Here is a 14670-nt window from a genome sequence, read left to right as displayed (position 1 = left end):
TTGACTACTGTCGACTCATTAAAGTGAATGCAGTTCAGCGCGGGTACGGGAGCGCCCGGTTTGCCCCTCCCCCATCCGGCACCCGTAGTGTAAAACCGAGATGTGAATGCAGCCTTAGCACAATCTGTAATGGAGTTCTCTTTTTCAGAATGATTCACTTCACTGAGGAGGGATGGAAGGAGCAGAGGGACAAAACTCTGAAAGGCAAAGTCAGGCACTAGATGGAGAGCCTATGTAATTAGGCTCACTTTAAAGTACATAAAGATGCTGGAGGCCTGACCTGACTAGTAAGTCACTTGGGTGAAAATAATGCTGTGCAAAGGAGACCTAAAATGGATCTGTTATACTGTGCTGCTTGGGGGGGGGGGGAGATTTATCAAAACCTGTGCAGAGGAAAGGTTGACCAGTTGTCCATAGCAACCAATCAGATCACTTCTTTCACTTTTGAAAAGGGCTTTGAAAAATAAAAGAAGCAATTTAATTGGTTGCTATAGGCAACTGGTTAACTTTTTCTCTGCACAGGTTTTGATAAATCTTTCCCTAGAGTCCTACTATAGAATAGAGACTTAAAGGGGTTACCCACCTAATGTGATTTTAGCATGTACCTGGCAGACAGTAATGGACATGCTTAGGAAGGATCTGCGCTTGTCTTGGGGCTAAATGGCTATGTTGTGAGATTACCAAAAGGCTTTGGCTATCTTTTTGGGAACTGGCTTTTTCCTGCTGGACCTCTCTCCCTTGAACTACATGTCCCATAATTCATTGTTTGTAAGTGTGAGGTAATTTTTCTTCCTCCCACACATCAGCCACTCTGTCCATTAAAACACACCTTCTAACCAAATGTACAATTCCCTGCAGAATGATCCCCCTCCCACCTAGCGGTTGCTCCACCCAATGAAGCAAAAACAGGCTCCCTCTGATCACCTGAAAAGGTATGTAATGTCTCGGGCCTCACTGCAACCTGGGAAACCTGACACGACATTAATTTTGTATGCTGTTAAAAATGTACAATGTATAATGAAATACAATGGACTTTTGCACGATATTAAAATTTTTCGAGTTTCACCTGTATGTGTATCCTGTGACGTCACACATATATAATTAATTGTACAAATTAGCATGGCCGGTATTTTTTTGCAAGAAAGGTGGCAACCGTACCTGCAACGTGTGCGTGCAATCTCGCTTACTCCTGCTAACATTTTCTCACAGCTTATATAGATAGTTCCACCCTGTGCCATTTCATTACCTCCCCGTGCCTTATCATCACCCTCGTGCTATTTCATTACCCCCGTGCTATATCATTACCACCCTCTTGTACCATATTATCAGCACCCTGTGGCAATTCAGAGGTTTGTGAGACTGCACAGGATTTTGCATGACCCGCTGTTTATTCTGTGACCCCCCGCTTGTACCCTCTACAACCTCATTACCACCCGCGCCCCAACATTTTTTATTAGCTCCCACAGGATCCCAATCCCAATGGAGGACTCTTACACAGACAGGTCCACCGCACTATTAGGAATAGAATTTTGAGATAGGTGCAAGAACTGGAACCTGCATCTATCAGATATACCATTGATATCTAGATGAGAATTACCTTTTATATATTCCCTTTTATAAATATTCATTGAGTAGAGATGGCAGGAGATTGGAGGAGAAGACATTCCTCCACCCTTGGACCCTTGATGCAAAGTGTTGTGTTGACGGCAAGAAAAAAATTATAGAAAATCTCTTTCTATAATGATAAATGAAAATGCTTATGAGCTGATCTTCAATCTACATAGCAACATTGGGGTCATTAATATTACATCCAGATATGGGGTTCCACTTCTAAGACTTTCATCTCTGTCAAGATCAAGGGCCCCCTGGAGGTAGTCGGGAAGCCATAAACAGCTGAGGAGGCTGTTTTGCGCAGTTTGCATAACCCCTCATTGACAATAATGTTGGTGGTGGCCATAAATGAGAGGAGAAAACAAGGATGAACAGGCCAGACGATACTCTGCTCACTCCATAAGGATTTTAGCTAGGATATCCCTTTAAATAAAGATGTAATGACTATGATCAGAATCGGACAGGACCTACCTCCCTTTATACTGCTCATTGTGGATAGTGAACAATCATACTGTAAACAATCATACTGTCTCTTATAGGAAGATCTCTATCGGAAGATTGAAAAGGATTTTGCCCAATTTCACACGGCATTCGGGTGAACCTGAAATCCATCATCGGCTGAAATGATCGTTCAAAATAAATCTCCACTTTTAAGCAACATTGGCTTTAGATATAATATGTACGATCTGCCCCTGTTGTTCTATATCTACATTGACTTTGTGTTATTTTATATATTATTCAGTTTCTTTTTACTTTGTGCAGACAATGAAGTCTGGTATGACTTGAAGACCATTGTCAAGCAGATTTTAAGCTGCAGCGGGTGGTGTTCATGGGTTATTAAGCTGCAATGATGTTTAGGTATAAATAACAATATGATCAGACTTGAATACTATAAATAGAAAATAACATAATAAGAACGATAGATATGAGATAGATAGATAGATAGATATGAGTTAGATATGAGATAGATAGATAGATGGATGGATCGATGGATGGATGGATGGATGGATAGATGGATGGATGGATGGATAGATGGATGGATAGATAGATAGATGGATAGATAGATGGATAGACAGATAGATAGATAGATAGATAGATATGACATAGATAGATATGAAATATAAATAGATAGATATGAGATAGATAGATAGATATATACATGTAGAAAAACAGAAAAACAACAGCACTCAAAAATTCCAAGTGAACTTGGCATTTTTGAGTGCTGCTGTTTTTCTACATGGATTTATTGGACCTGTGACCGGGGTATTCAGCGTGCACTGCCATCTCATCTACCTGTGCTGCCCATCATTCTATAATTGCTAGATAGATAGATAGATGGATGTAAGATTGATGAGAGACGTAGTTTGTAGCTTCAGGGCACAGATGCAAAATCTGCAACAGGGCCCCATATGCCAATTATTGTACTGCTCTCTTATGGGGAAGATGTGCTTTGGGGCCCCCTTAGGCACCAGGGCCCCGATGTGACTGCTACCTCTATAGCTACGCCCCTGAGATAGATAGATATAAGATATATAGGTGATAGATATGAAATAGGTATGAGAGATAGATAGATAAATATATATGAGATAGATAGATATCAAAAACGAGGAAAGCAGTTCGTCAGCATGAAAAAAAATAGCGGTGCACGCAGAGTCCGGACCTGGGTCAGGGGTCCATATAAAATGCAGGAAAAACGAATATCCACAGCACACGTTTTCTCAAAAGCAATCCAAGGTTTTATTCCATGAAAAAAATAAGTGTCAGTAGCAACGTTTCAGCTAGCTCTCCTAGCCATTCTCAAGCTTGAAAATGGCTAGGAGAGCTAGTTGAAACGTTGCTACTGACACTTAATTTTTTCACAGAGTAAATCCTTGGATTGCTTTTGAGAAAACGTGTGCTGTGGATATCCGTTTTTTCTAGATAGATAGATAGATATGAAATAGGTATGAGAGAGGTAGATAAATATGAGATAGATAGATAGATAAATATATATGAGGTAGATAGATATGATACATAGGTGATAGATAGATTGATAGATATGAGATAGATAGATCTGAGATAGATAGATATGAGATAGATATGAGATAGATATGTGATAGATAGATAGATAGATAGATAGGTAGATATGAGATAGATAGATATGAGATAGAGAGATAGATATGAGATAGATAGATAGTTAGATATAGATAGATATGAGATAGAGAGATAGATATGATATAGATAGATAGTTAGATAGATATATAGATAGATATGAGATAGATATATATGAGATAGATATGAGATAGATAGATAGATATGAGATAGATAGACAGATAGATAGATATGTGATAGAAAGATAAATAAATAGATAAACGGTTTAGACTACATTGTAAATAATAAAATATGTTAGAATTTGTACACTGTATAGGGGGCTATTATATGAGTATATTCTTAAAAAATGAGGACGTGGAGTTCGAAGATCAGGACACACAGATTGAGACTGAGTTCCACAAATAAGAAAAGATATCTGTATTTTTAAAATTGATGGTATATTCTTAAGATATTTGCTCTGTGGGGGGGTCTGAATATTGCCATCCCCACCGGTCACCTGTTTGAAGGGGCTGTGAATCTTGAGATGGAGTCAGAGGTGGCCAAACATCTTCTCTGCTATGTACAAGGATACTTTTTCATGTGACTTGGGGGGGGGGGGGGGGGGGGGCTGACGTGACAGATGATGAATTGGTCACCTCGGTCCACATTAGTAGCTGTTTTATCAAAGTAAGTTCTTTGCTTCTTATCTTTGAGATTCCTACAATGGCATATGATAAAAAGAAGACTTAAAAAATTAAGTTACATATAGATCCTATCGCCCGACGCCCGAGACATGCAGTTCTGAGCACCGGGCAAGTGAATTTTTCTGACATTTAGCCCTTCTTCAGGCAAGCAGAGCCAGACCGTCAACCTGGCGGCACTTGAGCCCGCTCCATACAGGGCGGCTCCCAACTGATTGCTGTAGCGATCGCCGCTGCCGCCTATTAACCCTTTAGATCACCGCATTCAAAGTTGACAGCAATGTCCAGAGGGACCTTTTAACCCTCACTGGTGGTCCAGTGGGGTGAATCGTCCCACCACAGTGCAATCAAGGGGAAAACAATCCACTGTGGAGGTAGCCAGAGGGCTTACCTCTTCATCCATGACTGCCCTGTGGATCTGCATTTGATTGAGCCTACCTGGAGCAGGCCCAACCAAATGAGCACCGATCACACAGATTAATGTTCAATAGAACTGTATTGATCTGTATGAGGAATCTAATGATTTCTTCTTAAAGTCCCTAAGGGACTTATAAAGTGTAAAAACGTTGAAACGTTTCGTGTTCCATACGAAAAACATGTAAACATAATATGAATAAATGTATTTGGTATTAGCACATGCGTAATTCTCTGACCTATTAAAATTTAACATTATATATCCTGTTTGGTCAATGGTGTCAACATAAAAAAATACCAAACCACAGAATTGCGTTTTTTGCAACATCATATCCCAGAAAAAAATGTAAAAAAGAGTGTAAAAAAAAAAGAGTGATCAAAATGTCCGATCAATACTAAAACAGTACCGATACAAACAGCAGATTACGTCGCACAAAATGATACAGCCCACATACAGCCCAGTATACACAAAAACAAAAACTGCATAGGGGTAAGAAAATGGCAATAAAAATTTCTTAAAAGTTTAGAATTTTAAATGATTAAAACATGACGGAAACAAAACAAATGTTGGTAATTTTGTAGTCAAGACGACCTAAAGTATCAAAATACCATGTAAGTGTAACCACAAGGTGAATAGTGTAAAAAATAAGACCCCCAAATTTGCAAAATTGCTTTTATTTCAATTTCACCTCACAAATATTTATTTGTTTTTTTTGTTTTTTTGTTTCGGAGGATATGTTATGGAAAAATGAAAGATGTCATTACACAGTACAATTGGTCCTGCAAAAAACAAGCCTTCATATGGGTCTGTAGATGGAAAAACAGGAGTTATGGCAATAATAAGGCAAGGAGGAAAAAATGAAAGTGCAAAAACTATATAAACTAATACAGCCCTTATTTACATACTTTTTTGGTTGAAATTATTTTGTGGATTTTCATGAGGGACAAGTAGATTGTGCTTTGTTTTAGTCCCTTGGACAAAGTAGTTTAAAAAAAAAATAATTTCATGGAGTCAGAGGTGGCCAAACATCTTCTCTGCTATGTACAAGGATACTTTTTCATGTGACTTGAGGGGGGGGGGCTGACGTGACAGATGATGAATTGGTCACCAATACCATGTAAGTGTAACCACAAGGTGAATAGTGTAAAAAATAAGACCCCCAAATTTGCAAAATTGCTTTTTTTCAATTTCACCTCACAAAATTCTTAAACCTTCCAATAGTTATTAGCTTCTGAAGTTGAGTTGTTGTTTTCTGTCTAACTGCACTCTGATGACTCACGTCCCGGGAGCTGTGCAGTTCCTATGGGGATATTCTCCCATCATGCACAGCTCCCGGGACGTGACATCATCATTGAGCAGTTAGACAGGAAACTTCAGAAGCTAATAACTATTGGAAGGATTAAGATTTTTTAATAGAAGTAATTTACAAATCTGTTTAACTTTCCGGAGCCAGTTGATTCTAGCGATTAATCAGCATCCAGGCACTTGGACCCCAACTGATGAAAACTTTTGACATGTCTCTACAAAAAATTTTTTACGTGACAGATCCCATTTAATGCATGGTTTGTCATTTTAGTGAATGTAGTATGTTGTATAAATAACAACAAGTTCAAGATAAGAAGAAAAAAAGAAAAGTGACAGCATCCAAATGGGGGTAGAAAATAATAAAACACTAATTATATTTATTACTCCATGCAAAACCTGATGTTCGATGAGTCAAAATAGCAATAGTTTTTTTGGGTGCTGTCACTTCTCTTTTGTTTGATGTACTTTCGGACTAGTGGATTCCTAGTCTGGTGAACCTTGAGTAATGGTTTATCAAGTACAGTGGTCCCTCAACATACGATGGTAATCCGTTCCAAATGGACCATCGTTTGTTGAAACCATCGTATGTTGAGGGATCCGTGCAATGTAAAGTATAGGACAGTGGTCTACAACCTGCGGACCTCCAGATGTTGCAAAACTACAACACCCAGCATGCCCGGACAGCCGTTGGCTGTCCGGGCATGCTGGGTGTTGTAGTTTTGCAACATCTGGAGGTCCGCAGGTTGTAGACCACTGTTAGAGGAAGTTGTACTCACCTGTCCCCGCCGCTCCGGACCGTCACCGCTCGTCACCGCTGCCCGGGATGTCGCCGTCCAACGCTGTCGCCGTGTCCCCGGGGTGTCCCTGACGCTCCGGTAAGGCCTCTTCTTCCCCGGCATCCCCGCTCTCCGTCGCCGCCATCACGTCGTTACGAACGCCGCTCCTATTGGATGACGGGACGGCGTGCGTAGCGACGTGATGACGTCGATGGAGAGCACTGACGATGCAGAGGATCCCGAAGATGACGCGCCGGAGCCTCGAGGACAGGTAAGTGATCGTCAGCAAAGGGCACGGGGCACCGTAAACGGCTATCCAATGGCAGCTAAAGCAGTCTGCGCTGCCGAATAGCCGTTTAGGCGATGGCCCCAACATACAAAAGCATCGTATGGTGATGCTGCCTTCAACATGCGATGGCCTCTGAGACTCCATCGCATGTTGAAATTATCATATGTCGGGGCCATCGTAGGTCGGGGGGTCACTGTATTTACCAAATTCAAGACCTTGATCTATTCTCTCAAGACAACAAATGCAACCTGGTCCTGATAGACACAGTGAGAAGAAGACGCTGATGAGAAATACAAGGATTTTTACAGCCATGGTGATGAAGAATATGAGCCTACAGCTTTTTCCCCGGTTAAGTGCCTAAAGGTGTGCACATGGTGTTCTAAATCTATTATTTCCAAGTGAGGTGACAGATGGCGTACTAACACGTTATACTCTGCATAGCGTTAAAAATGTAATAGGAGTGCGCATTACCTGCTTTTCACTGATAAGATGGGAATATATAATCAGATGTCTGAAACCACCAGACTGGTGTCTGGTACAGCGTACGTCGTCCTTACGTGACCTTGGGTATCTTATAGTTTGCTCTGACAGAGATGACTTCCTGCATCATTAGCCAGATCTCTCTCATAAAGTCAGCGCCACACCAAGAGAAGCGCCTCGAAATACAGGATTGTGAGGGACTGCTTCTTATAATTGGTTACGTGACATTTTTTTTTCCAAATCAGGTGAAGAATGAATATTCATTAGCATTTTAAAGTGATGCTCAAAGTCTGAGCTTTTGTTAAAGCTTCACGTATGAATGGTCGAGTCTCAAGTTTTATATGATACAATTACTTCTGTGGTACTTGACCTCATTATTTTGGCCCTAAGCAAACTATGTTATAGGACGGTTCTCGAGCCAAGAGGGTTTCGATCTTGTTCTTGTGTTTTTGTGGAACCTTTAAAACTTTTTGGCCCAGGAAATGTTATTGATTAATTGGTTCTTGGTTGACTAGTTTTGGATCTTCCTTAAATTTTTTTACCTTTACTAAGGAACTGACGTAGAGATGAATTCTGTTGCTACAGAATTAGATTTGGAGGCTCATGTATTTCAACTTCCATCACAAAAAGTTCAAGAGAAAGTTTTGGAGTCAGAAAGATTTATGTTTCCTTAGCATCGCAGTGCTGGTTGTGGTTGTGTTGCAGGTTAGACCCATTCACTTGAATGGAAGACTGCTTCTGCGAACTGCAGGATCAACGAGATATAATTTCAGTAAGGGCCACCAATAACCAGGCTAAATCGATCTCCAAGTTAATAGAACTATCCAACAAGGAGTGCCATGAAATCATAATTTTTATTAAAACATTTTGTTTGTGTTAAAATAATATATTCTCAATGTCCTCTGAAATATATGGACCCAATATGTTACCCTAATGGTTGGTTTGCTGAAATTTTGTATTTAATTTGTGATAGCATCAACATTCCTCAGTGGTTTCTACCCAATGGTTGGTTTGCTTAGATTTTTGTTATTTCCTGTATTTATATTGTTTCAGTGATTTCTTCCCTGATGACATCACTGTCACAAGTGACAGAAACTTGTAGGGAGGTTATGAGTCATTAGTTGGCGGGACTAGCACAGAAACTTGTAGGGAGGTTATGAGTCATTAGTTGTTATTTTTATACTAGTATAATACAGATGTATATTATAGATGTTTAAATCATTATATGTACATGAGATGTTAAATATGGTATGTCATTGAACATCTATATTTTTTGGGTGCTATTATGGATACACAGTAGTACGTATTCCATATTTTTTGAAGAATGTTGACATTATATGATTTTAATGGTGGGATTAAAACTTGTTGTGCTGTACAAAATAAAATGGAATAAAAGTTATTTTTTAATGGCAAGCCTTCTTTTTGGGGTTCAGTACTGTACCAATTATAGCCAAAACCAAATGATAAGTGCTGTGCTGTTAAATGGTAAAGAGGACTCAGTGCCCTTTATTGATTCATTTACGAAGATGCCTAGAATGGATCCGTGAATGGTACACGCTCTATTCATTGTCTTTGGTAGCGCCGGAGATACCCGAGCAATGCCCTCACTTTTTTAAGGCTGGAATACCCCTTAAAGAATTGCAATTTCTCAGAAAATGAATTAAACAGAACACAACAAGGCAATCACTGGGTGGACACACAAAGCATTCACATCATGGTACACCAAATCATGTTGTTTTGAAAAGCTGCTAATCTCACTCCATACATTCAAGAATACATTGAGTTGATATGTTGGAAGGTCCACATCTGTACATAAATGCAAATAATAAAAATAGTTGTCTTGTCACTGTATCATGGATGTGTATCACAATATCTGTAAAGTAATCTCTATCTAATAGCTCACTAGATAGATAGTTACCAACACAGACGTATAGTTCAGAAAGGGTTTTCCTGCCATTACCAGCACAAAACAAAAATACTGCCTTTAGCTTCAGGAATAAACAAATACAAAATTAATCCTGCCTGTCCTGTGCTAACTATACAAAATCGTCTCTCTTTCTATACAGGTGGCTTACTACCAGTCACCCAACAAAACAGTCACCAAAAAAGTTTTATATGGGGTAGATGTCCCCTTTTGAAGCTGCATATTTCATAACTCCAACTATCATCAGAGATTCCTCACAGCCTCAGTCTGTATACTGAGTTAAATCCAGTTTTAAAGCCCAATAATAAGCTGTCTTTAGAACCTGTGCTGATCTAGGCCACACTAAAAACCTGGATTGACTCAGGAGGCAGATGAAAGGCCCCAATACCAACCTGCCTTTAATCCATGTAAAATCCAGGCTCCAGAACAGACTTTACCAAAGTCTCTAGCAAAAATGATTTGCTAGAGATTTAAAGTGTACCTGTCATAGTGCAAAAAAAAGAAAAAAAGTGATATGTTACTCAGGACCCAATCCTGATCATGTGCGAATAATTTTTATGTGTCTCGGACCTGTATATCCAGAGATATAAGCATTTATCTGCTGGTGAGTTACTTTTTCATTGTGCAGGCTGGAGGGGGCGTGTCAGTCTGTCTCCCTCACAGGAGCAAGCCTGGGCATTCAGCCAATCAGTACTCTCTACTCTGTAACCCTTTCCTCTCTGGTTTTATGCTGTGTCATGTGTCAGAGGAAGATACTTGGAGCTTGTCTGCAGTAATCAGAAGACATTATGGTGAATTCATAACAGGATAAAATGTATAAATATAAGAATAGATCTTTATAAAACTAGTGCAAGGATTTTTTAGATAAAAGTACAGTATTTTTATGATTACATGTTCTATCTGTTTTATCTTCTCCTAGTAAAGCTGGATTCTAATCAGCATAGCTGTCACTATGTGTGTCATTCATCTTTCACAGACTCCTGAATGTCTGATCAACTTCTTTGTCATTCAGGAGTCCGAGAAAGCTTTGACTATTTCAGCATGCTGGGAGTTGCAGTTTAGAAACAACTGAAGCTGCAATGTTTGTAAATAACTGTGTTAGAGCAGTGTTGCCTCCAGCTGTTGTAAAACTACAGCTCCCAGCATGTCCACACATCCTTTATCTGTAGTTTTGCATACACAATAGAAATCTCCTATACTGGATACCAGTATGCTTTACGGCCGGTATCCAGTATGCTGTAAAATCTATACTAGTCTGCCTGGCTAAAAGACAGGCGACCCCTAGTGGTGGCTATTTTGAGCTTGAATTTCAGGTGAAAATTTCTATTTTTTTTAACAGTTATATATTGTGAAATTTCATATTGTAATGAGTCCTGCAATATATGAAAAGTTTTTAACAATGACCGTGCCTCTTTAACTATATCTGAATTCCTCATATCTCATCCAGCTTTTCCTGGGTAAGATATGTGCTTCCTGAAACCTTATAGCTACATATTACAGTTACCTTGGGGAAATATAGTGTCTCCCAACCTGTATCCTACACATACTCATAAATCACATGATGTACACAGGAGGATATCCCTCTGACACGTGTTTCTGGGCTATCGTCATCTGGGGGTTTTGTTAGACACCTTGCAATGTTATAAAATTGTAAGTCCCTGCATTTAAGAATGAAATTAGGATATACCGTATTTTTCACCATATAAGATGCTCCGGCATATATGACTCACCCAATTTTAAAGGAGGAAAATCTAGAAAAAAAAAAGATTCTGAACCAAATACAATGTAAAGTATTGGACAGTGATCTTCAACCTGCGGACCTCCAGATGTTGCAAAACTACAACTCCCAGCATGCCCGGACAGCCGTTGGCTGTCCGAGCATGCCGGGAGTTGTAGTTTTGCAACATCTGGAGGTCTGCAGGTTGAAGACCACTGGTATAGGAGGTAATATTCACGTGTCCCCACCGCTCCGGACCCGTCACCGCTGCCCTGGATGTCGCTCCATCGCTGTTGCCGCGTCCCCGGGGTGTCCCCGTCGCTCCGGAACGTCTCTGCTGCCCGGTATCCTCGCTCTCCGTCGCCACTATCACGTCATTACGCACTCCACTCCTATTAGATGAAGGGACAGCATGTGCGACGACGTGATGTCGACGAAGGAGAGCGCCGGCCATGCAGGGGATCCCGGCATGGAGCAGACACCGAGGAGGCAGGTAAGGTCCCTCCCGGTGTCCTGTAAGCTGTTCGGGACGCCGCGATTTCACCGCGACGGTCCCGAACAGCCCGACTGAGCCGCCGGGTTAGTTTCACTTTCGCTTCAGACGGTCAGCTTTGAAGGGTTAATACAGGGCATCACCGTGATCGTTGATGTCCTGTATCAGCCGCGGGTTCCGGACGTTGACGGCCGCAGGGACCGCCGCAATAGGACAGGGTTTTAATGTGTATTTGCCGTATAAGACGCACCAACTCCCCCCCCCGAAGAAAAAGTGCGTCTTAAATGGCGAAAAATACGGTACATATCGTATGGTTAATGTACATGTTTTACACAACTGAGAACGCAGCCTTAACTGTCTTTTCTGTCTTTTCTTTAGTTGTGCTCTCACGCTGTGGATACTCAGAGAAATTAAAGATAGATCACAGGGAGATCAAATGAAAAACCTGAAACATAGTCCGGTAATTTACACTGCGTGAAATCCCCAGCGCGGAATGTCTTCATGAAAAATTGAGATGTCACCAGGAAAGAAAATCTGCAGGAAAACCTAAGGTAAAGATTCACATGGATAGGGGCAAGGGCAACATGATGGAGGGTGTAGCGCAAAAAAAAACTTCAAAATGGCTTCTGTTTTAAGAAAAGTTTTAATATAACTAATACTAATATTAACATCTTGTGTAATGAAAGATTGTTAATAATAGCCAATAATATGTTTTACATTTAGCACAAATACACAATAATGCTATTCTTTATGTTTAGTTTGTTTTAATAATCTGTTGGACAACAGGTTTTGCCCAAAAATTCTGGTGCACACAATTTTATTTATCCCTCCCCCCCCCCCACTTCCTATTAAACGCTTTTCAGCACTGAGGCCCCGACCAATTAAAACTTTTTACATATCTGTTTAAAATGTCAAAAGTTTTTGTTTTATAAATGACACTATCACTTTAAACGAAAACCTTTCTAATGCTGGGTCTCTTCCTCCAATCACTGTAGGCTGCCCTGTAACCCCTTCCTCTCTATTTTCATGCTGCAGTCTGATAGGACAGGAGTGAGCACAAAGGAGTGCTAGTCCCGCCATCACTTCCTAGACTTTGTCCTTGCCTTTGTGTTTCAGCTGGGAAAAAGATGATTCTGTATCTGGATAGGGTAATGCTCTGAATGGAATGGGGACTCCCAGTGGTCTTTTTTTAAAACCAAGATTTTTTGTAAAAAGGAAATAAAAAATGTTTAGGAATGTTTATAGTAGAAAGGTTAATGTTTTGCCAAAATGTACAACATATAAAAGTTTTTGAGTCTGTCAGTGTCCATTTAAGGAATTAAATAATTCTGTGTCTACAGTAGACAGTACAAGTGACATTGTGTGGTGAATTTAGAGAAACCACTTGTTTAAAGGGGTACTCCGCGCTAAGACATCTTATCCCCTATCCAAAGGACCCCCGTGGTCTTGCACGCAGCACCCAGTTATAATCAGTCCCCGGAGCATGTTCGTTCCGGGTCTGATTACTGGCGATCACGGGGGCCCGAGCATTGTGACGTCACACCCCCTCCCATAGGCTTGCATTGAGGGGGCGGAGCGTGACACTGGGGGCGGGGCCGTGACGTCACAATGCTCCGGTCCTCGTGATCACCAATAATCAGACCTGGAGCGAACATGCTCCGGGGACTGATTATAACGGGGTGCTGCGTGCAAGATCACGGGGGTCCCCAGCGGCGGGACCCCAACGATCAGGAATCTTATCCCATATCCTTTGGATAGGGGATAAGATGTCTTAGCGCCGGAGTACCCCTTCAATAAACAGACATGTAAAATTTCCTAAAGAATGGAAGAAGAAATCATTTGCCAGAATTCTTTCTATAATTACTAATCAAATTGCTCATCTACATTACTTACATCAAAGCAGCTGTGCTAACTATACAAAATCGTCTCTCTCTATACAGGTGGCTTACTACCAGTCATTCAACAAAACTGTGCTAACTATACGCCCCCTCATGACGTCACACCATGCCCCCTCCATTCATGACTATGGGAAGGGGCATTTTGGCATGCCACCTCCCATAGACATGAATGGAGGGGACGGGGCGTGATGTCATGAGGGGTGTGGCCTTGATGTCACGACCACTGCCGCAGGAACGCCGGGTGCTGCGGGAGATCACTTTGGGTAGGGGATAAGATGTGTAGCAGCGGAGTACCCCTTTAATGCAGCTAGAATACACGTAGAAATGTATGTAAAATGTTTACTTTTATTTTTTTATTTTCATCTTTTTTCATTTTTTTTTTTTTACAAATAGCTGAAAATGTAAATTTACATATTGAATTTACAATGGGGGCTGAAACATTTTGATGCCAACCATACAATTTAATTTGCATATGGAGGTTTGAGGAAACAAAACACAGTACCTCAGGTGACACAGTCGCAACTCGGCGTGAATTTTCCACATAATGCATCATACTTATTTCTAAGTGCTTCCTGACACATGCTACTTTCCACAGTGTATTTAAGCTGCCATAGCAAGAACTTTTTACAGCAATGAGATGCAGAAATGTAGTTGACATCTACCGTATTTTTCGCCGTATAAGACGCACTTTTTCTTCCCCAAACCTGGGGGGGAAAAGTTGGTGCATCTTATACGGTGAATGCACCCCTATCGGGTCGGTCCCTGCGGCCATCAACGGCCGGGACCCGCGGCTAATACAGGACATCACCGATCGCGGTGATGCCCTGTATTAACTCTTCAGACGCGGCGATCAAAACTGACCACCGCATCTAAAGCAAAAGTTGGGCTATTCGGGACCGCCGTGGCGAAATCGCGACGTCCCGAACAGCTTACAGGACACCGGGAGGGACCTTACCTGCCTCCTCGGTGTCTGCTCCGTGCCGGGATCCCC

At 41.1% G+C, this 14670-nt stretch overlaps 1 protein-coding gene across 11 annotated transcripts in view; it reads left to right on the top strand.

The window, feature by feature from the left end:
• MYT1L (myelin transcription factor 1 like) overlaps positions 1 to 14670 on the top strand; it is a 580462-nt gene that overhangs the window by 125953 nt on the left and 439839 nt on the right. For 10 of the 11 annotated variants that reach the window (XM_056564080.1, XM_056564081.1, XM_056564082.1 and 7 more), the window contains exon 2: positions 12160 to 12332. The gene's annotated coding sequence lies outside the window, so the exon portion shown is untranslated. Of the gene's footprint in view, positions 1 to 858; positions 933 to 12159; positions 12333 to 14670 lie in introns of all 11 variants that reach the window. The other variant, XM_056564083.1, reaches the window with a different exon arrangement.

This window comes from Hyla sarda, chromosome 3 (assembly GCF_029499605.1).
Source record: "Hyla sarda isolate aHylSar1 chromosome 3, aHylSar1.hap1, whole genome shotgun sequence".
Lineage (NCBI taxonomy): Eukaryota > Metazoa > Chordata > Amphibia > Anura > Hylidae > Hyla > Hyla sarda.
Note: the sequence above shows the minus strand (reverse complement) of the source record. Positions and strands in the feature narration are given on the sequence as shown.